The 25,000-nt window shown below is 36.3% G+C and overlaps 1 long non-coding RNA gene across 1 annotated transcript in view; it reads right to left on the bottom strand.

Annotated features, from left to right (window-relative positions):
• Positions 1–1,194: 1,194 nt before the first annotated feature.
• Positions 1,195–25,000, bottom strand: part of LOC130068983 (uncharacterized) — a 42,661-nt gene continuing 18,855 nt past the window's right edge. Inside the window, exons 4-5 of the long non-coding RNA XR_008803727.1 lie at positions 16,811–16,965; positions 1,195–1,363 (exon numbers count right to left, since the gene is read on the bottom strand). This is a non-coding gene — a long non-coding RNA (uncharacterized LOC130068983). The remainder of the gene's footprint in view (positions 1,364–16,810; positions 16,966–25,000) is intronic.

Genomic DNA, 25,000 nt, shown 5'->3' with positions numbered 1-25,000 from the left:
ATTTCTCTACATTATTTTTATGTATTTATTTGCTTAGTCTGTTCATTGAACTTTTACAATATTAACAGGATAAAGATACAGGCCAATAGTAAAAAAATATATATTGTGTAAGTAATCGATTTAAAAATAAAAATCCCAAACTTTTGTTTGTATATATAAAGCATGGTTTCTTTAGTTTCCATTGAGACACACAAGACAGGCTGCATGATAAAAGAAAGAAAGATCTAAATCTCCAAACCCTGTATTTAAGGTCATTAAAAAGCTTCCAAATGAGCAGAGGCAGGAAAGGGTTAATCAGTGATTCTCCGGTCAGGACAGAGATTAAATGGAGTCTGTAATGCTGACTCACTGCATGAAGAGCCTCTCTCTCTCTCTCCCTCTCTGTCTCTGTGTCTCTCTCCCCCTCCTCTCTCTCTCAGATTATGTGCACGGTTGTGCGAGCATGTGGCAGCCTGCCTGCTTTTACGGGAAGAAAGCAAGTGCAAAAATACTTTGGAGTGCTGTGTATCCTGAACACACACACACACACACACACACACACACACACACACAGGAGTCTAAAACAGATCCAACAACAACAGGCCTACATGTGCTAGACATTCAGTTTTCTGCACTGGAAAGCACTTCGATATTTTGACTTAAAAGACGAGAAATAAATTCTGAACAGACTTTTACACCGCCTGAATAAAACGTGAGTGATGTTTGCCCGTTTAAACCTCACTGCCACAATGACAGGGTGCAGTTTGTGGTTGCTAGGGTGTTGCTACAGTATGTGGTTACTAAGACGTTATTGGTGGTTGCTAAGATGTTTTTGATGGTTGCTAGGGCATTACTATGTGGTTGCTAAGAAGTTCTTGGTGGTTGCTAATATGTCCTAGGTGGTTGCCAGGGCGTTGCTAAGATGTTCTTGATTGTTGCTAGGGCGTGGCTAAAATGTTCTTGGTGGTAGCTAGGGCGTTGCTAGGCTGTTCTTTGTTAAAGTCCTGATGATATTCTGGTCTCTAGATATGGCTCAGGGCCCTCCTTCAGTATTGTACTCATTTTATCAGTGGAAATCATACACCCAGTCACTCAGAAAAGAAACCGCACACCTCTTCTAACATTCAACACAATAACAGTCTCTTTGAAGGCATTTCAGACCATTAGTCTTTGAAAACACTAATGCTCAAACACAAAGATGTTCCCTACCTTCCTTTAGCTCTCTTCTTAATCTTATTATCCTGCTGTCGGTGTCTGGACTAATGCCTCTATGGTTCGTCTTCCATTAGCAGGTTTTTCTGCAAACAAACACACCAGCGTCTCTTTCTCTCTCCTGTTTACCCAGATGTGAGATCCGCCAAAACCACACGAGTCCACCGTAAACCTGTAGTCTAGTCAACACAGAAATACATTAGAGTGAATTCAATAACTTTAAGCACTTTTTGTCACGGAGCTTTCTGTGGCGATCAGGTGTTGAAATCGTAGGATTGAAAATAATCCAAGATATTTGAAAACGAACAAAGACATTTGCTTTACTGTTTTCCACCCCCTCTTTCTTACCACAAGGACCATGTGGAGTTCCCAAAGGCACAGTAGTACTTTAGGGGTTGATGAATTTTACACACCTTTAGTATAATGAGGGAAGTTGTAATCGGCTTTATGCCGAGCGTCACGTGACCAAACCGGAAAACGGGTCTCATTGCATCCGCGTGTCAGAGAAAGTGTTAACGGCCGTAAGAACTAACTACGATATCTATGGATTTTTATAAGGTAATCAGCTAACCTAATAAGTTCACTTTGTTATTGGTGTTTTATGCTATTTAAATATCTAAACGTTAGTGTGAAGAAGAAAAATTGAAAAACATTTAAATATCAATCTGCACATGCGAGGGACATTGGTTATGCTCATTTTTGCTTGCTCCTTTTAAGTTATCTTGAGTAAAACCGAAAAAAATGTCATGAAGCACACACAAAAGACCTGAATCGGAAGCGATGTGATCTGTTTTCCGGCTGGGTCACGTGACGCTCGGCATAAAGCCTATTATCTGATTGGTCAGTTTGAACGTCTCACATTTGGGTTTTAAGGCCGTTGCACATGCTCACTGAGTCCGAAATTTTCGTATGCGTTTTTTCGTATTCGTGATTCGGTGGCTCTGAGTTGTCAAAACACCATTCAAACTGCTTGCTACCTATGCAAAAACCCCAGAAAATCGAACCCGATCCGTTTTTTTTTATGACGGATGAAAGTTTCGGAGGCAGTCTGCAAGCGTGATTGACATAACGTGAGGTCGTATTTATTTTTTAACGTGCGAAAACTTCAGACGCGAATTTCGGACTCAGTGTGCAAGGGCCTGAAGTCACATGGTCAGTAACTGTTGTTCTCTCTCTCTCTCTCTCTCTCTCTCTCTCTCTCTCTCTCTCTCTCTCTCTCTCTCTCTCTCTCTCTCTCTCTCTCTCTCTCTCTCTCTCTCTCTCTCTCTCTATCTATCTATCCACCTAGCTCTCAGGTAACATTTTACATATATGCTGGGTCAAAATAATGGTATAAGTTATCATCATCTTACATTTTGTGACAATTTTAAGTGTAAACATATTTTGTCATTAAACCTTTTCAATTATAAAGGATGTGCTAACTAGTTTTGATTTGCTATTGACTTTGAAGTGCTGCATATTGCAATACAATATCGTCACTCTATATAACGCTCTCCCACATATTTAGCTATTGTACCTGCGCTTATTTCCGTCGTTGGTATAAGTAACCGGGTGGTAATAGACAAGAAATGTACAGTTTTCTTCCATCTTGCTGACAACGTTTCTTTAGTCATTTGCAGACTGTTCGAGAAGTGTACGGTGATAAAAGAGGTCGGGAGTTTCCACCACTTATAATAATAATTAATGACTCTTTACTCTGTTTTCCAGAGGTCTCTTCATTCGCAGACGCCTGAACGATGATGCATTCTTCTGTGCTGCACTTTCTCGGCTCACTTGTGCAAGATAGACATATTGTGCATCAATCTGTGCAAAACTGTGATGCATAATAGGTCCAAAAACGTGGTAATTGTCGTGCATTCTCTAGAAACAGAAAAATACAACTTTTATCTCAGTAAAATACACATTTTATGTTGCCATGTTAACATAATACTATAATAAACCATAGAACGACTGTAAAAATAATTCAAACAACTTCACAGCTCAAATAATACACACGTTCTGTCAGGATTCATTAAAGTGCTTTTAAATCCTCTCAAATCCGGCCTCTTTCACTTCCTTTGTAAATTCCTTTACCGCTTGATTTTTTTATGAAATGAAAACAAGAGATGAGTCAAAAAGTATTTTTTTGTGGTGATCAACATTACGCCACAAATGCAATTGAGCTCAAATTGTTTTGAATAATATTTTAATTGTTGACATGATCATGGCAGATTTTGATGAGTGTCTGAGAGAGTGAAGCCAGTTTTGCCTCAAATAATTAAATTACTTTAATTGCTTCTTTTCTCAGGTTCAGGCCCCATTAATCATGACAAATGTGAATCAGACATAGTGTCATTGTATTTCTACTGTAAGGTCTCACAATGCATTAAAAAAACACTCGCACTTTTGCAAGGAAGAAGTCCTGAGTTAAATGCAATGCAATATAAAATGTGCATTTTACAGAGATAAAAGTGGTATTTTTCTGTTGCTAGAGAATGCACGACAATTACCAACTTTTTGGACCTATTATGCATCACAGTTTTGCACAGATTGATGCACATTTTGTCTATCTTGCACAAGTGAGCCGAGAAAGTTCAGCACAGAAGAATGCATCATCGTTCAGGCGTCTGCGAGTGAAGAGACCTCTGGAAAACAGAGTAAAGAGTCATTAATTATCATTATTAGTGCTGGAAACACCCGACCTCTTTTATCACCGTACACTTCTCGAAGAAATGTGTGTGTTCTCATGCATGTGTTTGATTTCAACACCTGATCGCCACAGAAGCTCAGAGACGAACAGTGCTTAAAGCCGAAGAGCCACGACACATCTGAATACTGTGAAATATGTGGCTTGAGTTGTGTTGTATGATTATATATATATATATATAGTGTGCAACGGTACACACATCATCAGGGTTTCAGGTTTCTCATCCAATTTATATTCAAACTGTTTGTATTATACTATTACTTTTGAATTAAAGTGTTTTATAATGTGAAGCTGTTTTTGCACTTTCCGACGCATTCATTATTAATTATCAAAATAACTACATCATATACCGTTGCCACTTTAGTTTGCTAAGAGTGACAATTCATAGTATTCATCAGTATTTTGACGCTTTTGATGCTTTAAAAAGTCCAATTATCTTAAATAAGAATTTGACATTTTGGAAATTTCTCAGAGCAGATTCTTACATCAGATAAAGGCCGAGAATTTACAGAAAATGATTATGAGATTAGTTGGAGATGATTGGTTGTTTTAGCGCCTCAGATGAAAGTGTTCGTTCACATTGCCAGTCATTCGAGTAAAAACTCCCCATGAGGGTTTCCTGAAAAGACCTCAAAAGATCAAACTTCAGAAAAGTGGAGGTTATTAATATACAGTAAGTAAACACAGCACTGGTTTTGCAATACAACTGCAGCATTGATAGTGTATGTCCGCCAGTTTAGATATTTGTCATATGGTTAATTTTTTTTAAAATCAAAGTATAACATTAAAAACATTTAATGACTAAGTAAATCAAAAGTGGTGCCAAAGTTGTTGACCACTTTGAAATGAATTATTAAGAAATTTAACTGCATAAACTAACTCTGTAAACGACAAAAAATATTGTGTTAAGTTTAATGGATGAAAAATATGGTTGTAATATAATGATAAAAATTATATGAAAATAAAAAAAACTTGCATTTAATAATTAAATCAAATAAAAGTGGTGCCAAAGTTGCAGTGCGTCTGGTTGACCACTTTAATTATTAATTAAGAAAATGAAACTCCATAAAATTGACTAGAATCTGCTAATAGGATTGTGTTAAGTTTATAGATGAAAAATGTTGTTGCAATGATTAAAAACTACATGAAAATAAAATAAATAAATAGGCTAAATAAAAGAAAACATACGTTTAATAATTAAGTCAAATAAAAGGGGTGTAAAAATTGCAGTGCATCTTTTTGACCACTTTGAATTTAATTATTGATTAAGAAATTTGGCAAAAAATAATTAAGTTGAGCTGGATGTTATAATGAATGAAAAATGTTTTAATATAATCATGAAAAACTACATGAAAAATAAAAAAGTTAAAAATAAATATTAGTTAATATACATTTCTAGTATATATTGTAGAATTAAAATACTGTAAATAATTTTAATTTTTTTTTTACTTTGGTTAAACTGTATGCATATCAGCATTGGTCACCCATCTCTCTCTATACTGGTTTAAAACCCCATCTCAGACCCACTACTGTAAAATACCTCATTTCAGTGACCTCAATAAGTGATGCAAAGATCTTTAAACATTGTTATTTTTCTCCAACAGCCACAAAACAAAGATTAGGCTCTGAAAGAGGCGTTACGTAAAGCATGGACCAGCCCGCGCCGAGTGACCCAGTTCCAGCGATTTCAGTTTTAAACCTGTGCATGCTACAATTTCAACCAGCCAATCAAATCTCTGATTTGTGACTGTGTGTGTGACTGTGTGTGTGTGCTGTGACTCATGGGGGATTACGTGTCTGATGGCTTTGATGTGCGCGACGCTGCCAGGGATGTTTTCTGCTGCACATTAAATGCACCAAAACAGAACCTCGATGCACAACAGAGGAACAGACGCAATAGGAATATTTCTGCGTTTTAAAGTGCCCCGTTACGCTATACTCCTATTGGTTCACATGCATCCATCCGAGGTCAAAAATCACTTCTCATTATAAACATTGCACATCACCTCATTTCTCAAAGGCCGCATTTACATTACATTGTTCAAGTGACCCAATTCAAGTCTTCCTCCCATGTGGCACAGATCGGATATGAGAACGAGTAAGCAGGAAAAAAGCACATGGATTCTGATATTCCCAGATCGGTTCCAGGACTCATTCATATGCGGGAATACATCTGATCCGTGCATTTGTGTCTGACGTGTAACCGGATATTTCCGTCAATGCGAGTCTAACGTCATTGAAAAAGCGAATGATGCAAGCGATCACATGACTCTTTTCAATGGTGTATGAAAGCTCAAGCCGATGTTTTGCTGAACTTTAAAGATGGTGCGGAAAGCAAAAACGTGTATTATCACTTCATCTGCGTCCATTGCATATCGGCTTCAGGTTTTCTGGGTCAGTACGTCTACCTTGGGTGGTTTCAGCAAGTGTATAGTGTAAATGCAGATATCGGATATGGGTCACTGTTAAAAGAAGATGTAAGCTGGTCATCAAAACAAACAAAAAAATCAGATATGGTCCACAAATCAGAATTGGGCATCAAGACCTGCAGTGTAAATCTGGCCAAAGAGTCTGAAACCGGTTCGTTACGAAGAGTCAGTCTCCTTTCCGTGAGCTACTCTGCTCTGATTGGTCAGACGCGCCCCGTCTGTTGTGATTGGCCGACCGCTTAAACAAAATGCCTATTACTATATCTGCATTTCGCTTCAGGAGGCTTCCTTAGCACTGTGGCTTTGGTTTTTCCAAATTAATTCCAGCGTAAGTCCTCATCCTTTACATATAACTAAACTCTTCCAGTCTCAGAAACAACTAGTGTTTGAGGGCGGGGCAAAGATGATGTCGTTCACCGGCAGCCAATGACAATCGTAGCTTGGCATTATGCAAATTTGTAACATAGGAATGTAACAGGAAGTGAGACTGGAATCACTGATGACTCGTTTCAACAGTTCAGAATCAGTTCTTTCATTTAGGAGACAATAACTTTATTCGTCGTGCACTTTGATCTTTAAAACTTTGCAGGCCTTTTACATTCACAAACGGCTTTATTACACACTACATGACATGTGCTTTAAATGAGTGTGCATGATCTTAAACTGATTACGCTAAACTCAGCATCCTAAACATGCAATGCAAAGTTTCTGGTGAAAGTTATTTAGCTGATGAAAGTGAAAATGCAATACACTGATAAATATACTGAGTGTTGCATTAATGATGTATTTTTGTAGGCCAAACCGGAAGATTGTATCACCCTGCTTCTCTCAACAAAAACCTTAAATAAAATAAGTTTATGATTCTTACACGTTTTGTTCATCATGACAATCTTCACAAATGAGCCTAAATACAGTTGTGTTGAGATCTTATCTTATTTAACCCAAACATCAGGATGAGGGAAACTTTTAGTTTTATTTATTTTAGTGCATCAAGTTAAACTAAATGAAAATGAGTAATGTTGCTGAAATAAAATCAGCAGCGAATTGAAACATAAGAATTTTATATTTTCTTTCGAATAAAAGAAAAGGTCTTTGTTTTATAGTTAACGATAACAATTTTTGATGTCAAGATGTCATTTCAAAATCTCATGTAAACATCCGTTCAGCAGTTTGTGCACATAAACACACACAAATAGAACACAAACATCATCGAAAACCCTTTCCAGCACACACACACACACACACACACACACACACACACACACACACACACACACACACACACACACACACACACAGTGAGTGAGACACTAGTGTTTTCGTTTCTCTCTTTCGGTTGGGAGTCAGGCCACACAGTGTTACAGTTACACACTGATAGGAAGTTGCACAAGGTTAATGAAAAAGCACTGCCAAAACCCACAAACTGCTCATGCTGATGCAATGAGATGAATGCGTGTGTGTGTGTGTGTGTGAGCAGACTCTCGCTGGTGTAACGGGAGGAGAACGAGCCCTGGAGGAGGACGTTTGTCTGTCGAGTGTCAGATCCGAGGATGACGGACACATGGAGAAACACATGTAAAGTGTGACAGTGACTGAAGCAATTACTCAAATGAATCACACCAACGTGAAGTCATTCTCAAACGGGTTTGCATCAATTTCTTAAATAGAAATATATTGAAACAAATATAAAAATGATTTTAAATTCACATTATTACATAAATATTTAGTATAATATTAAATATTTAGCTATAATAATTTATTAATTTTTATATATTTATTGTAAATACTGGTTACATTTTTGAAACTATCAGACAGACCATGGTATAACTAGATCTAAAACAGTTGTTTAAAAAAAAAAAAAAAAAGATGTAGATATATAAAACAACAAATGTATTAAAATGTTCACTAAAATTAAATGAAAACTAAAAAAAAAAAATGAAATTCGAAATAATAATAAACCTATAATAGCATCTAAAATAGCACTGATCGTGACCCATCAGTTGAGAAAAACACAGATTAACAGCAAACATTCAAAGTTTTAGTGTGGGCTAGACTCATATTCAGAATAATAAACAACATTATTCTTAGTGATTTCCCTGCATGTGCCGCTCGCCGCACCCGAATGCATTATAAATCACTGCGCTGCGAGTCTATTTGTGAGAACCATCAGTCATTTCAGACGCCCGGAGCTGTAGATTTCTCCCACGTAACCTACTTTCAGGCGCTTGTTCTTATTTTCTGACACATAAAAGATGTGCAAAGGGTGTCATCTCTGAAGAGCATCATCAAAAGGATGCTGCTCTGATTCCCCCGGTTGCCATGGAAACAGCTCACTACAGGGAGGCGGGCATGTGTTGCCGTGGAGCTGGTTGTCATGGAGATCGTTACGGCGACTTACATAAGTGGAGCGAGCGGCTCTGAATCCTCATGATAAATTCAGCGCGAGTCGCTCCCGCTCGGATGGAATTAAAACAATGTCAGTGGGAGCAGCGGATGAGGACATTCGTGTGCCGCCCACGTTCCCATCAGCCAAGGTCGGGATCGTTTCCCTGGCAATTAAGCGGTGGCTAACCGTGGTGGAGCAGATGCCCGGCGGTCCCAAGGTGACATTTCAAATAACACACACTTTCTTTCTACCCCTCCCGTTCCTTCCTCCACTGTCCATCGTGATGATGACAAACCTCAACTCAACAACACAACCAGTCCTGCACTCAGCCTCCAGTTCAGCAGCAAATGCACATCTGTTGATGTTGACAAAACACACGACCTGACAACTCACCCTGTTCAAAGCCTTGCGGTCTAGGCAGCAAAGCTGAAATCATCCCTAATAAGTGAACAATTTGAGAACATTCGACACTGTAAAAAAAATTAAAAAAATTGCTGCCTTAAATTTTTAAGTACAATCAACTTGGATGTTTAAGTCCTTTCAACTTAAATTACATTGAACTGACTTAAAGTTGTTTAATCTAAAAGATGTTCCTCTTTTAAGTTATTTCACACACTCACACACCCACTAATACTTGCACACACGCACACACATACACACACTTTTATGTATGTTATGTTCATGTTTAAGTGTTGATGTTTATGTATGTGGCCTTGATGTTTTTTTGTTGTTGTATCAGTCACCTGTAAGTATTGGATTGCATAATAAAAAATGAAAAAAAAAAATGTTTTAAAGTTGTTTAATCTTGTATAGCTTATAAAAAAAAGTTTGCTTAACTTATTTTGGTGAGTTAAAGCAATGTAAAAACACATTGTCATAACTTATTGATCATATAAATTTTTTTAACAGTGTACTTAACTTGCAAAAACACCTGATGATTGATGTTGATTCACACTCTGATTCGCATAAAAATACCAAAATATTGAGGAAAAAATGCAGTCCTGTTCAAAAGATTATCTTAAAGTCCCCCTGTGGTGAAAATCCAGCTTTTAATGTTGTTTATATGTCCATGTGGTGCTTTTAATATGCTTTAAAGGGATAAAAAGCATTTTTTGGGCCGTGAGATTTCATGTAGTGTAACAGCGCAAAGCTTCTAGGTTGTACGTCACACGCATCATCACACACATGACCAGCGTCGGCCAATAGTGAGCCTGCATGTGACGTGCAACACAGAAGCGCTGCGCTGTTTCACTACGTGAACTCTCAAAGTCCACAGAAATATCACGGCCGAACAGAGAAGGAAATGAATAGTTGAATAAAGTTGTTATTTTTGTTTGTTTTTTGCGCACAAAAAGTATTCTCGTCGCTTGATAAACTTAAGGTTGAGCCGCTGGCGTCACTCGGACTATTTTAACAATGTCTTTCATAACTTTTGGGCCGGCCAGTTTCGATCCCTTAAGAAGCCTATGAAGGAGTGAGACAGCTCTCAGATTTAATCAGAAATATCTTAATTTGTGTTCCGAAGATGAACGAAAGTCTTACGGGGTTGAACAACATCAGGGAGAGTAATTACTGGCAGAGTTTACATTTTGGGGTGAACTAACCCTTTAAGACAAACCCTTCTCTTGTTGTTTGATTGCATGAATGCAGAACGCATTAGACTGCTGTCACTTTAAGGCCGAGTGCACGGATCCAACACACTGATACACATCCGATATTCTCACAACTGTTACGCTTACTGAAGTTTAGTTGTCGTCTAATTTTCGTCTGTTAAAGAAATTTGTTATGATGAAAATTATTAATCAACGAAATTAACACTGCTATAGGCATGCAGCATACTAACTGAAATGACCCTCATATTTAACACTCGACTTAACCCTCTGGGGACGGATTGGGCGGTACCGCCCAAAATGGCATACTTTTACAAATGTGTAAATATCTTAAAAACTATTAATGATAGAGAGGTGCGGTCTTTTTTACCGTCTTCCTCAGATTCCACTGAAAACAGTGATAACCTTGTAAATATACACACTTCCTTGTTGCGCAATACCACTATGTAAAAGGCCAATGAAATCAATGTTGTTTGGCAGATTCCGCAAGCAACAACCAATGGAAAAATTGACGATGGAGAAATATTTTTCTTATCCAATCAGAGGAAGGTTACCATGACGTATCTAGCAAATCAGAGGACTCTGTAGCCTTGCAAGGGGTGGTACTATATAGTTAGGGATATGACGCAAACAGCGCTGAATGGAGAGAAGGAGAGAGAGCTTACGGAGCGGATTATCAGAGAAATATGAGAGAGAGACAGAACAATTATAATATATATATTTATATACATACAATTATAACATTATTTATTGTTTTAGCACTTTTAAGATGGCAAGCAGTAAACGATTTACGGTGGAACAAGCTCTGGAACAATTACTGGAGAGTGACGAGGAGAAAGCATTGCTTAGAAAATTCTAAGCATTCCTAAGAAAAACGCACTATTTGTAAATAAAGTGAAATTTTTCATTGTTCTTTACACATTTTATTTAACAATTACACATGTCTGTCAAGCAAAGGCTTTAACAAATATATTTTTTGTTCAAAAACTGTTCACTATTGTTGTGTGATGTGTGATTTTCAGAAATAAATGACAAAAATCTCCTTTCCGTTTTTTAAATTCTCTAGATTATTGTAAATTTTTCACTCATACTTCCTTTATAAACACATTACATGCATGCTTATGTTAGCTTAGGGTCTTCTGAATCCATAGATACCAAACACATAGTGTTCCATCTCCATTACATATGATTTATAAGCCCAAATGTAAAAATAGAGAAAACGGACCAAAAAGGGCTTAGTCCCCAGAGGGTTAAGCAACAACTTGTAAAACCAGCGTAAGCATGTTGCTAAGCTGTCGACACTCTGATGGGCATAAAACGCACAATATTAGTTCATTCATACTTAGATCTAATATTAGGGGTGTAACGATACCCTCATATCACGATACTGAACTCACGATATGATATTATTGCGATACTCCAAGACATATGATAAAAGGTTAACAAAAAATGCACTGTTGATTAAAATGCTAAATTTGGTTTTACATTGTGTGTGTAAATGAATAGACTTGGAATTGGTGCTGAAACCCAAAGCACAGGACAATACAGACACCAGAATAACAATATTCATGATTCTGAAGCTGAAAATACTGAATTATTTTAGACGAATATGCTTGCGCTGTCACTGACTAGATATATGTAAAATAATGTCGGCCACATTTTACTGGTAACATCAGACATTTGGCATTATCAGGACCCACAAATATCCCCCCATTTCATTATTATACACCAAATCCAACATTATATATAGTAGTTTAATGTACTGACACTAAAACACACAGTAATTTTCATTTTTGGTGAACTACACAATACATATTGTCACTATCCACGCAACATATGGTTGCCTTTTTGTATTGCGATATATTGTGACAGACAATATATTGTTACACCCCTATTTAATATGTGTCGTCTCATCTATCATGCATTGTCCATTGTCTTTTGTGGTGTCATTGTGCTTCAATGCATCAAGGGCCTTAGATTTGTGATGACTTAAAACACTGACTCACTAGGATTTGAAACAGAGCCAAAGATTCCTTAGTAGTTCGCAAACACGTGCAAACCAGATTCTGAGGTCTGGATGAGACAGACACCACGTGCTTCTCTCGGTACGGCATGTGTCAGTCTTACTACGACCTCAGGAACTCGAGAAACGGAGAGAAAATAAACAACTCAGTTAGAAAACCACAGCGTGACAAATGTTCTGCTAACGATAGAGTCATCTGACATGAGGGAAGTGGTGGTTTGTGTTCAAAGCTGTCAAACCCTTCTGTGTTCAGACTTCCCTTCATGTGTATCTCTGCGTGTGTGTTTCTGCTTTTCGTTTCCGTGCTCGGGTGAGCTATCTGTTAATAGTTAACCTGGTTAAAGGACGCAATGTGTGTATTGTTGCCAATCACTGTATACTGGATGATTAAGCGCGCAGGAATCCACCGTAAAACAGGCGTGACTAAATATACAAGCTTCTAGGAGACAAACACTTCTGAGAACGTGACGTTTGTGTGAATGTACTGACACGCTGGTTCTCATAGCACTCTCCTTTAACCGCCTTTGGTCCTCACACCTTTGTAAACTCTTAGTCAACCAACTGGTCTTGGTCATACCAGGAAGTTACCTGTGACATTGTTTTGCTTCTAACAAAGGGCCGGTTGTGAAACCAAACAAATGCTTTGGCAACAAGTCAAAAGTGAGTGTGCAAACAAGCTTGGTTCCTAGTTATTTTGTTGAGCTTCTTGGTGGAAAACCCAAACATAATCCAGCCTAGGATGGTTTGTGGTTCTTCATCAGATAAAAACTGGGAAAGGCACATTTGGGAAACCAAACAAACACTTTGACAACAAGTCAAAATTGAGTGTGGAAACCAGGTTATAGAGGCCTTTCATTGGTTTCTAGTTATTTTGTTGGGTTTCTTGCTAAGACCCGCTGGAAACCCAAACCTAATCCAGCCTAAGATGGTTTATGGGTCTTCCTCAGATTAAAAGTGGCCCAAACCACTCTAAAACCAGAAAACTGAGACCAGAAAACCAGCTAAGGCTGGTTTATTCTTTCTTTCAGCAGGAAGTGATTTAATCTTTCTTTCAGCAGGAAGTGATTTATATTGTTAATGTACATGATTTAGTTTAATTTCAAAGAAAGGCACATTTGGGAAACCAAACAAACACTTTGGCAACAAGTCAAAACTGAATGTGGAAACCAGATTATAGAGGCCTTTCATTGGTTTCTAGTTATTTTGTTGGGTTTCTTGCCAAGACCGGCTGGAAACCCAATTGTACACTAGCCTAAAATGGTTTTCTAGTCTTCAGCTGATCTCCCAAGTGCGACCAGCTAAAAAGTGGCCAAAATCACTCTAAAACCAGCAAACTGAGACCAGAAAACCAGCTAAGGCTGGTTTAATCTTTCTTTCAGCAGGAAGTGATTTATATTTTTAATGAGTTAATTATAAACGACATAATTTAGCTTCATTCCAAAGAAAGGCACATTTGGGAAACCAAACAAACACTTTGGCAACAAGTTAAAACTGAATGTGGAGACCAGGATATAGAAGCCTTTCATTGGTTTCTAGTTATTTTGTTGGGTTTCTTGCCAAGACCTGCTGGAAACCCAAACCTAATCCAGCCTAAGATGGTTTATGGGTCTTCCTCAGATAAAAAGTGGCCAAAACCACTCTAAAACCTGAAAATTGAGACCAGAAAACCAGCTAAGGCTGGTTTATTCTTTCTTTCAGCAGGAAGTGATATATATATATATTGTTAATGGGTTAATCATAAACTACATAATTTAGTTTCATTTCAAACAAAGGCACATTTGGGAAATCAAATGGGCAATTTTTAAAGTGGCCTTTCATCTGCGTCTCCCAACTAGTTATTTTGGTGGGTTCTAAGAATAAAACTCAAAGCTAAACTAGCCTAAGCTGGTTTGCTGGTCTTTAGCTTGTTCATATTACACTGTAAAATTGGTAACAGCAATTGTCATCTCAAAGAGATATTGATTTATACCTGATTTAACCCATACAAATGTATTTTGGACTTGAATAAACCAGTTCATTTAGATGCAACTATTTTTAAGTGTCCAAAACTCTCAAATTAGCCAGCAACCCAGATTAGTTCAGCATTTTTTTCTTCAGAAAAGAGTTATATTGATCTTGTTAAATGCTCAAACTATTTAATTTAGTTTCACTTTAAACAAAGACACAGTTATGGAACCAAACTACATTGGCAACAAGTCAAAAACAGAGTCTGCAAACAAGGGCAATGCAGCTTTCTGCCAGTCAAGGATTCTCACAATTAGTTTGTAGATGCCACAATTGAAACGAAGTGACATAAGTAATCTGCCGAAGGGTTAACTGTGAGCGGCTTCACATTCATGACCTGCTGTGACGCTCACTGTCTTCGCTGTGAGTTGCAGAGTTACACAACAGCCAACATGACTTCAACGTAATGGTATTTCTTACATGAGCGTCAGAGGAGTTTGTGTTTGGCCCCCGGTGTCCTGACGGGAAGATACAGAGCGAGTTCAGATGCGAATCTCTGATAATCTGTGAGCCGAGGACGTGACCTGCAAGTGCTGGCAAGAGAAGCGTTGTGTCAACAAATGCGGACAGACTTGTTTAACAGTTTGGCACTTATTCAGCGCGGCACTTATCTGAAAAACAAAGGTTAGGTGTTAAGCAATAACACAACTTCGGCCAGCATGCACACGTACACAAACACAGTCTTCTGCTACTGGGGCAAAAACTAGCAGACTTCATCAGGATTTCTGTCTTGTTTGCCAGTAAATATCATTCCTAAATCAGGATACAGTTACTGGAGACGCGAAATAACATAAGATTAGAAGTCTTGTTTTATCACAAATGTATCAAAATTGAGTGAATTTATACCTAAAATGAGGAAAAATAAACTTTTTTTTTCTCTTTTTTTTTTACCCAATTGGCAGATTTTTTTTTTTTTTTTTTGTAAGCATAAACTCACTTAATTTTGATACATTTATCAGAAGACATTTTTTTATGAGTATTGAGAAAAGCGCAACTTGGGGAGAGGGGGGTATTTTGCTTTTCAAATAAATGTGTACTTTTCAAATACTGAGTAAGACTTTCTTACTTCAATATTTCATGTTTAATTCAATGTGTTACTTGCCATTTCTTTGTAAATATTTGTGAAATTTAGCAATTGTTTCAAAGTAAATATTACACCAATTTTTTTTTAGTGTAACTAACTCAGCAAAATTCTCTTCTAACTCATGCTATTGTTGAAGAATGTGTTTACATTTCAAAACATTTTCAAAAATGTATATTGCGTAGCTAGAATCATGTGTTGAAGTGCTTGTGAAATATGTTTTGGGCCTTAAAAGGTTCTGATTTGGCTTCGTAAATGCACATACTGTATGTAGTTTAAGATTCAAATTTAAGATCACATATTTGTCCCAATCATATGATCAAATTAAATTAATGCGGCCCTGTACCGAGGAATTGTTTAGCATAAGAAATATAAATGGTGAGATCACTTCTTTGTCTGCATACTACACACTAGAGCTATTATTTGTCTAATGGGAGCCTCCATCGAGTGTACATCATTAATCCACATGTTGACTTCTGCTGGGCATGAAAACCAAACCAACTGAAACCGGCTTCTCTGATGAATATGTAATTCGCTCTGCTTTCAGCAGAATCAGTCACTTGTGAACCTTGACTTTGAAAATTAATTTGGCCCTAAGACACATCAAATGCTCAAAGTTGGAATAAATTTAAAATCTCCCTGTAGTCAATTATTTTATCCCTTAAAACTCATCTTTGATCACCAAAATTATATATTTAAAGTTTTTTCCTTTTTCTTCATGCCTTAAAATATCTTGAATGTAACTCGACACCCTTGCCTCATTTAGTATGCGCGGTTCTATGAATATGCAAATGAGCCCCGCCTCCACTCACTCACTCAGCTCAGAGATCCACTGGTTGACGATCACACGTTGATCTGATTGGTTACAAGGTCGTTTGTGACGTCAGAAACACCAGCGATTTCAAACCGTGTTTTTGAGACTGTCTTTGGTTCACTGCAGTTTTAAGGAGAAAATACTCAGCAATGCTGTCGACTTATGAATTTACACATGGTTTGTCTTAAAGCATATTAAAAACACAACATAGACACATAAACAACATTACAGCTGGATTTTCACCACAGGGGGACTTTAAAATTCTGCAATGCCATATAATGTGTTAGGAAACTAATCCAAACCTAAACATAAATTCATAAATTTAAAGCTATATGTAAGAATTGTCATGTATTAATCGCTTTATGTATTGCCAATGTAAACAGGTTGTAACAAAACCTAAAAAACGAGACGTTCCCTGACGTGATTGCGATCCTCATTCCATTGTATATTTTCAAAGCAGAAAATGCAAAGTCATTGCAAATGTTAAATGTGGCTGAATCAAGTCTGAAGCCAACTATTATTACATTGACATGTTTAATCATGTCATATTTTTCTCAATGTAAATGTTTTGGCCTACAGTGTATACCGTTGGGGCGAGTTGACACAACAGATGGATGTCCCACGATGCATTGTGCAACGCTTAACCCCAGGTTTCCCACGCTGCTTTGCTCCTGTAATGTGAGTTTGTGCTCAGCGGGACTCCAGCCATATCTCACTCTCCATTACAGATAAGCATCCCCGCTGGAAAAGAAAACAGATCTGTGGAAACCATTTCATCATATCACCGCGTGTCCCACTGAGAGCAACTCGTACAGTTTTCACAACAGACTTCGGCTGCGTGTTTGCCCAAATTTTTCTGGATAAAGTAAAGACGTTGAACTTACGAAGTGCAGAGTTAAATACATCCACACTGCAGATTAATATGGATGTCACTCATATTACGTCTGTTTACAGAGTTCGTTTGTTTACGGCAGCATTGTTAACTAAAACTAAAACATTTTTGTTACTAAAAATAAAATAAACAGTAATTGAAATAAAATATATTTTTTAATAAACTTAAAACAATTTAAAACTAAAAACTTAAAAGAAAAACTTATTTAATTCAGTTAGATAGCCTACATTTGAAAGTTTCTTTAATTTTTTAGATGTACTAAAATCAAAAAAAAAAATTGTACAATGTTAGTACAATTAAGTAAAAACTGTACTTAATGTACAGAAAAGGGAAAAACTAAAATGGAAATCAAAAAAATTTAAACTATAATATAATATAAACTAATAATAATTTAAAAAAAAATCTAAAACCAAAAATATGTTTTTGTTTTAAAATTAAAATGAAAGCAGAAAATATACCAAAAAACCTTTTCAAAAAATTATATAAATATTTCAAAAAAAAATAATAGCACATTAATGATACTAAAATAACACTGGTTGACAGCCATTTTATTATATTATATATGTAATATTATATTTTTATATACACAAATTAATTGTATTATATTATTATATATACAAATGTATAATACAATCAAATATATTTATATATATATATAGGCTATAGGCCTATCAGTTCTGTTAAATTAATTAATCGTGATTAATCACATCTAACATAAAACTTTGAGTTTATATAATATATTTCTGAATATATATGTGTATGTGTATATATATATATAAACTTTTATGTTAGATGTGATTAATCGATTGCACAGCACGAATATATATATATATTCGTATTCATATACCACAAACTCTTGTTTAATATAGAGCTAAATTCAGTATGTCCACAATCCACATGCTAACTAGTGACAGTTTGACATAATGGTGTTAATTAAAATTCCCAAGACTGGAGAGAAGAACAGAGGACTTCAATGCATGAAACAAAAACAAAAACTCAAGATAAAAAAGTGGAGCTCACTGTGTTTTTGTAGCCAGTTGCATTGTGGGAAGCCTGTTTTGTTTTGTTTTGTCTCATGGTGGAGGTTTAAGATGCAAGAGTAACACTAGACTTAAAAATGAAAACAGAAGAAGGCCTAGACGCATTGCATTAGTTTTTCAAGGAAGCTGAGAAGTTGAAGAAAACATATGGCAGCAGGACAATAATCCGGGGAAACAGACTTAAATTACAGCCGTTTAACTTTTGTTCTTCATGGTACATCATTCAAAAGTGAGGGTTCGGCCAAGAAACTGAGAAAGTAAAAGTTGCACTAGCTAAACTCAACAACACAAGCGTTTCGAGACATTGATCTGGTCAAAGTCCAGAGTGTGTTCAACACAAGAGACGGAGACTAACGTGAGGGGTTACTGATAAATCCTGGCCAATGATTACACACACACACACACTACCAGGAAGCGGAGATAAACACGCTCTCGGTAATGGCTCGCTCCTGTAATCTCTCTCTCTCTCTCGTTTATCTCCTTGTTCTGTTTTTAGAGGGAGGAGAGTCAATAGGATTTGATTGCGAGAACGACTTCTGGCTCAAAGTCTCCCGTGTTCAATCGTTTTGATCCTCTGCAGGAACAAATGTCGGTTTACTGTCCTCTTATCTCAATGAGGTTCAGAGTAAAGCAATCAGCGCAGAAAAGAACACTCCGTCATAACAGACGAGATTCGGCGAAAGTCACGTGTAGACGGCACTCGCTCCCGAGAACAGTTACCTCACGCGAGCTTTAACCCGGATGTTACACGCGCGCGAGTGTGAATCTGAAGTGAATCGGCCAAACCGGATGTTAAATTCGAATTTGAAATTGGATTGGAATTTACTGAATTGCAAGACAAAGAAATTCAACACAGTCATACAAGAGGAGTTTCATTTTTCAAACACAAGCAAAAATTCAATTCAATCATTAATCATGCCTAAATATACAAAGTTAACCAATCAAAACCTTTACATTTTGACAAACAGCGCCAAAATGTTTTTAGAACCTATATATCAACAATAATAATAATATGAATCTGTTGATGATGTAATATAGCCTAATGACATAACAATGACGTAACATTTGTTGCCACAACATTCCATAAAACAAAGGTTATTTAGAGATTATTACGAAATATTTTGTTGCTCTATATTTTATTTCATAATTTAAACACAAATGTGTATAGGAGCCATTTCAATTATTCTTGTTGTTGTTATTTTTTTTAATCAACAACAACAACTTAAAATGAATTAAATTAATAATAATTATTATTACACTAACAACAACAATAACAAAAATATTAAGAACGTATAATACCTACATTTTTATATTAAATGTAATTAAAAATTATTCTAATTATTTAAATAAATAAAATACAATTGTATATTTAAAATGAATACATTTGTATATTTAACTTAATTTTTAAATTAGATTCAATATTATTATTTTAATTATTTAAATAAATAAACACAATCGTGTATTTAAAAATAAATACATTTATATATTTAACTTAATTTTTAAATGAAATATTATTATAATACACAAACAAACTAACTAACAAACAAATTAATTTGTGCATTTAATTTAATTGACTATTTCTGGAAATACTTAACTGGTTGTGTTTGACAACATGTTAATTCCCTGCTTTCTTGATTTCAAATGAGGATTCAGGATCCGGTTCGCAACTTCATGAACTGAATCAGAATTTAAAACGCATCTTCAATTGTGTTTTGAATGGTGCACAACCCTGCTGGGAAACGGCCACACACACACACACACACACACACAGATTATAGCTGGTGTGCGTGTCACAGTATTTCAGGCGCTGTCAGGGTTCGATCACGGCTGATCCGTCTCTTCTGAAGCTCAGATCAGCAGATTACAGCCGTCTGATAGAGTAAAGCTGAGGAAGAGGAGGATGACCTTTGACATCCGCCCACGACCACCTCTCAGAGCCAGATTAACAACAGAGGAATCGCCTAACATCAACATGACTCTTTACCTTCTTAATATATATATATATTTTTTTTATATGCTCTACTTAAAGGGATAGTTCACTTTGAAATTAATTTTTGATATGTTTTAGCTTACCTCAAGAGCATCCAAGATGTAGGTGTCTTTGTTTCCGCAGTAGTTTCAATTTTGATATTTTTAGGTCAAGCCGTTCTTGTCTGTCAGTCATATAATGCAGGTCTATGGTCACCACCTCAAAGAGCATGACCAGAGAAGTCCAAATTAAACATGATTTAATGACTCGTAAATGTAAGTACACATTGATGGCCTAAGACACGAAACGAGCGGTTTGTGTGAGAAAACGAACAGTATTTATATCGTTTTTACCTCTTGTAAACACAGCCACGTCCAAGTGATCTGAGGGCGCCGGCGCTTCGGTCTGCGCAAGTGCCGGAAGTGATCTCTCGCGCGTGTACGTCACTCATTGTTTACACAGAACAGAGATTGTAGGTAAGACGGCTAATTAAAATGGTACTAATTTGCGCTTATCCGGGATGTTTAGACCGTCATAAAAGAAAACAATTTAAAAAAAATTAAGTGAAAAAGAGTGACGTACACGCGTGAGAGATCGGTTTGACCTAAAAATATCAAAATTGAAACTACTGTGGAAACAAAGACACCTACATCTTGGATGCCCTTGAGGTAAGCTAAAACATACCAAAAATAAAATTTCAAAGTGAACTATCCCTTTAAGTTTATAAAACGGTTAGTTCCAATCCTTGATTCTGATTGGTCAATAGCTGTGCTTTATTCGTGATAATAAAACACGGCTATGACCGCTTCACCCAACGGCTCTATTTATCACTGCGCAACAATGCAATTGTTTTTATTTGAGCTTTCATGCATATATTACACATTGGAACGTTGTTGCTGTTCACGGTCAGGGACTATTTTTTTTCTAGCGGAAGGAAGGCTTTTAGTGATTTTACTTCATGAAAGTTGCGCTAATACATATTTTTTTTACTTTAATATTTTTATTGTGTGGTAACCGTTTTATAAAAGCAACAAGGTTCTCGAGGCAAGTGCTGTATCGTGAATAAGTAACAGCTGAAGGGCGTTGTTAGACACGACGCGAAGCGGACTTCCTTATTGCTTAGTACGTATGTGTACTTTTGATGTATCTGTGAAGCTTTGGTCAACATTCGTGTTGTTAAAAGGTGCTATAGAAATAAACTTTGACCTTGAATACTGAATAATTGGAGTGTGAACGGCTCAACATGCAGTGCATATTATTACAAATAAAAAAGAGATTTTTTTTTTTTGTACAATAAGGTAATTTTTTAGACATTAGTTAGGCCTATGTATTAACTAACACGAACTATCCATGAGCAATACATGCTACTGTATTTGTTAATCTTTGTTAACGTTAATAAAAATACAGCTGTTCATTGTTTGTTCATTGTGCATTAACTAATGTTGACAAGATTTAAATAAAGTATTATTAAATGTTGAAATTAACATTAACAAAGATAAGCACATGCTGTATAAGTGCAGTTCATTATTAGATCATGTAGACTATGAACCTTATTGTCAAGTCAAACTATTTTTTTTAGTCATCTGAAACCTAAAATGGGTTGCAAACCATTTCATGTTGAGTTTATCAAAAATGCATTTCCATTAAAATGCAAAGAGGGAGATTTTGGGACACTTCATACTCATATGCTTGTATACGTGTGTGTGTGTGTGTGTGTGTCCCTGAAGAGGTTTGCTGTTTAAAGGAGCTGTCTGTATCCTTCAAGCGTTAAATGACTCTGCTCAGTCTATCAGATGTGTGTGACTCTGAGGACGAGCTGAAAGAGTTCAGAGAAATCTGATGAATAAACACACACACACACACACACACACTGTTGAGTACGTGAGTTCACCGCCACTACATGAAACAGCATTCAGAACGACTCTTTGGCTCCTGCTTCTGCTTTAAAGCGAGACTTTATCTTGCGATACATTATTTAGCTGATGTCGTGACTGTTTCATGTCCTTATTTTAGGTCAAGATGAATCTCTTCCCCTCCACATGCAGTCTTACAGAATAATACGGTCATATTCACGCTCATATATTTGAAGAAACCAGAAGATGTTGCAATGCATTTTTGCTCAAGAAGTGTCTGAAACTTCTAACTTCTATAACAGCTTGATGTCATCAGCACAAGGGTTATTATTGTAGAATATATCTAAAACATGCAAGCTGGAATACATAAATTAATGCAAAATAAACAAAAAATTAAGTGATTGAAGACATCAAATTAAATATATTGTAAGAGTACTAAACATTCCCACCAGAGAAGCCAAGAAAGACGCCCAAACATCACATGAGGTTTTGTGAGATTATTAATAACTGAAACAGGGGGAATTGTTGACAAAATGAAAAGAAAAACTGTGATGCTTGTCATCAGTACAAGGTTATTATTGTAAAATAAATCTTTTTTAAAAAAAGAAGAAGAAGCTAGCTGGCATAAACAAATGAATGCAAAATAAACTAAATGAAGAGTGGTTGAAAAAATAAATAAATAAATAGTTTAAAATGTACCTGAACTATAACAAATCCTTTGGTAAAAGTAACTGTTATTGTAAAATATTAATAAATCTAAAATAAAAGCTAGCTAATTGCATAAATAAATGAATGCAAAATGGAAAAAAAAAATGAAGAGTGGATAAATAAATAATTAGTTTAGTATCAATTCCTTTGGTAAATGTAAATATTATTCTTAAATAAACCTAAAAAATGCTAGCTGCCATAAATAAATGAATGCAAAACAAACCAAAAATAAAGAGTGGCTAAATAAATAAATAGTTTGTAATTTAACTAAACTATAAGTATAAAATCCTTTGTTAAACGTAAATATTATTGTAAAATAAATCTAAAAATGCTAGCAGGGATGCATAAATTAATGCAAAATCAACTAAATGTGTCACAACATGGTTGTAGTAATCACACAACGCACGAGAGTATCAAACAAACAAACAGTCTTTAATAAATTCAATGTATTGACAAGAGCAAAGCAAGAACTGAGAGAAGTGAAGTTAAACACAGGGAAGCGAATCAGAAACTCACACAGGACGTGACATCATCAGTAACCACAGAAACTGACAACATACTTTTATCCAAAGTGACTTGCATTGCATTGAAGGTATTTGTGTTCATGCATTCCCTGGGAGATATGATATGATCAACGACTTTGCTGTGATTTTTGATGCCCATTGCATTGCATACATTTTTTTTGTTTTGCATTGCCTGGGAATTAAACCCATGACCTTTGCTAAAAGGTAGCTACATTTAAAAATAGCATTAAAACTGAAGATGCTTGAGCATGATCAGGAAGCAGAGTGATGAAAGAAATCACACACACACACACACTCCTCATGTGTTTCTGCTCTGCGCGCTTCATCGGACGCACATATGTTGCATTTGGATGAATCATCTATCAGTTACGACATCTCATGTGAATCCTACACATTTATCATAAAACTCACCCATCTGTGATTATTTTACACCTTCTTTCCTGACTATACTACTGAAACACACACACACACACACACACACACACACACTACATTTGATGAATAATTACAAAGATAACAGCCCTGGTTTAACAGTCCCGGCTTCATTTCTTCAGTGTCTCTCTCTTCAGTTTCAGTGTGTCTGCTTTGTTTTTCATCTTCTTTCTCTGTCAGACATTTTGAAGCAGTTTCTTTAGTGAAGCAATACTGGATATTTTACAGAAGCCACACAGACGCAGTAATACTGATGTCATGAGGTCACAGGCGTATGAACGCGGCTCAACCAATCAGAATCTAATACTAAACTAGACATTTCATGCATTAATTATGCCTTGTAATGCACCTTATATGTAATGCATTGTATGGTCTCATGAGTAATTGTAACCACCATTATAATACGCATCTATTCATTCATAACTTCGGTTACAACTATTTGTTAGAATGATATAATTTGAAATTATATAACGTACATCATGAATACCTTTATAATGCATTATTCATAAAAGCAAGTAAGAATGACGGACGGACGGACGGATGGATAAACGGATAGATAAACGGATAGAACGATAGAAGGATAGATGGATGGACGGATGGATGGACAGATGGATAAACGGATAGAACGATAGAAGGATAAACGGATAGGACGATAGAAGGATAAACGGATAGGACGATAGAAGGATAAACGGATAGGACGATAGATGGATAGATAGATGGATGGATGGATGGATGGATGGACGGACGGACGGACGGATGGACGGATGGGTAAACGGATAGATAAACGGATAGAACGATAGAAGGATAGATAGATGGATGGACAGATAGATGGATGGATAAATGGATAGAACGATAGAAGGATAGATGGATGGACAGATAGAAGGATAGATGGATGGACAGATAGATGGATAGATAAACGGATAGAACGATAGAAGGATAGATAGATGGATGGACAGATAGATGGATGGATAAACGGATAGAACGATAGAAGGATAAACGGATAGGACAATAGAAGGATAGATGGATGGACAGATAGAAGGATAGATGGATGGACAGATAGATGGATAGATAAACGGATAGAACGATAGAAGGATAGATGGATGGATGGATGGATGGATGGACGGATGGATGGATAAACGGATAGAACGATAGAAGGATAAACGGATAGGACGATAGAACGATAGAAGGATAGATGGATGGATGGATGGATGGATGGATGGATGGATGGATGGATGGATAAACGGATAGAACGATAGAAGGAGATAATGATATAATTTGAAATTATATAATGCATTATAACGTACATCATGAATACCTTTATAATGCATTATAAATAAAAGCTTTAAGTAGTAAATTAT

The sequence above is a fragment of the Rhinichthys klamathensis genome, unplaced genomic scaffold (assembly GCF_029890125.1).
Source record: "Rhinichthys klamathensis goyatoka isolate OS25496 unplaced genomic scaffold, OSU_Roscu_1.1 h1tg000352l_1, whole genome shotgun sequence".
Taxonomy (NCBI): Eukaryota; Metazoa; Chordata; class Actinopteri; order Cypriniformes; family Leuciscidae; genus Rhinichthys; species Rhinichthys klamathensis.
Note: the sequence above shows the minus strand (reverse complement) of the source record. Positions and strands in the feature narration are given on the sequence as shown.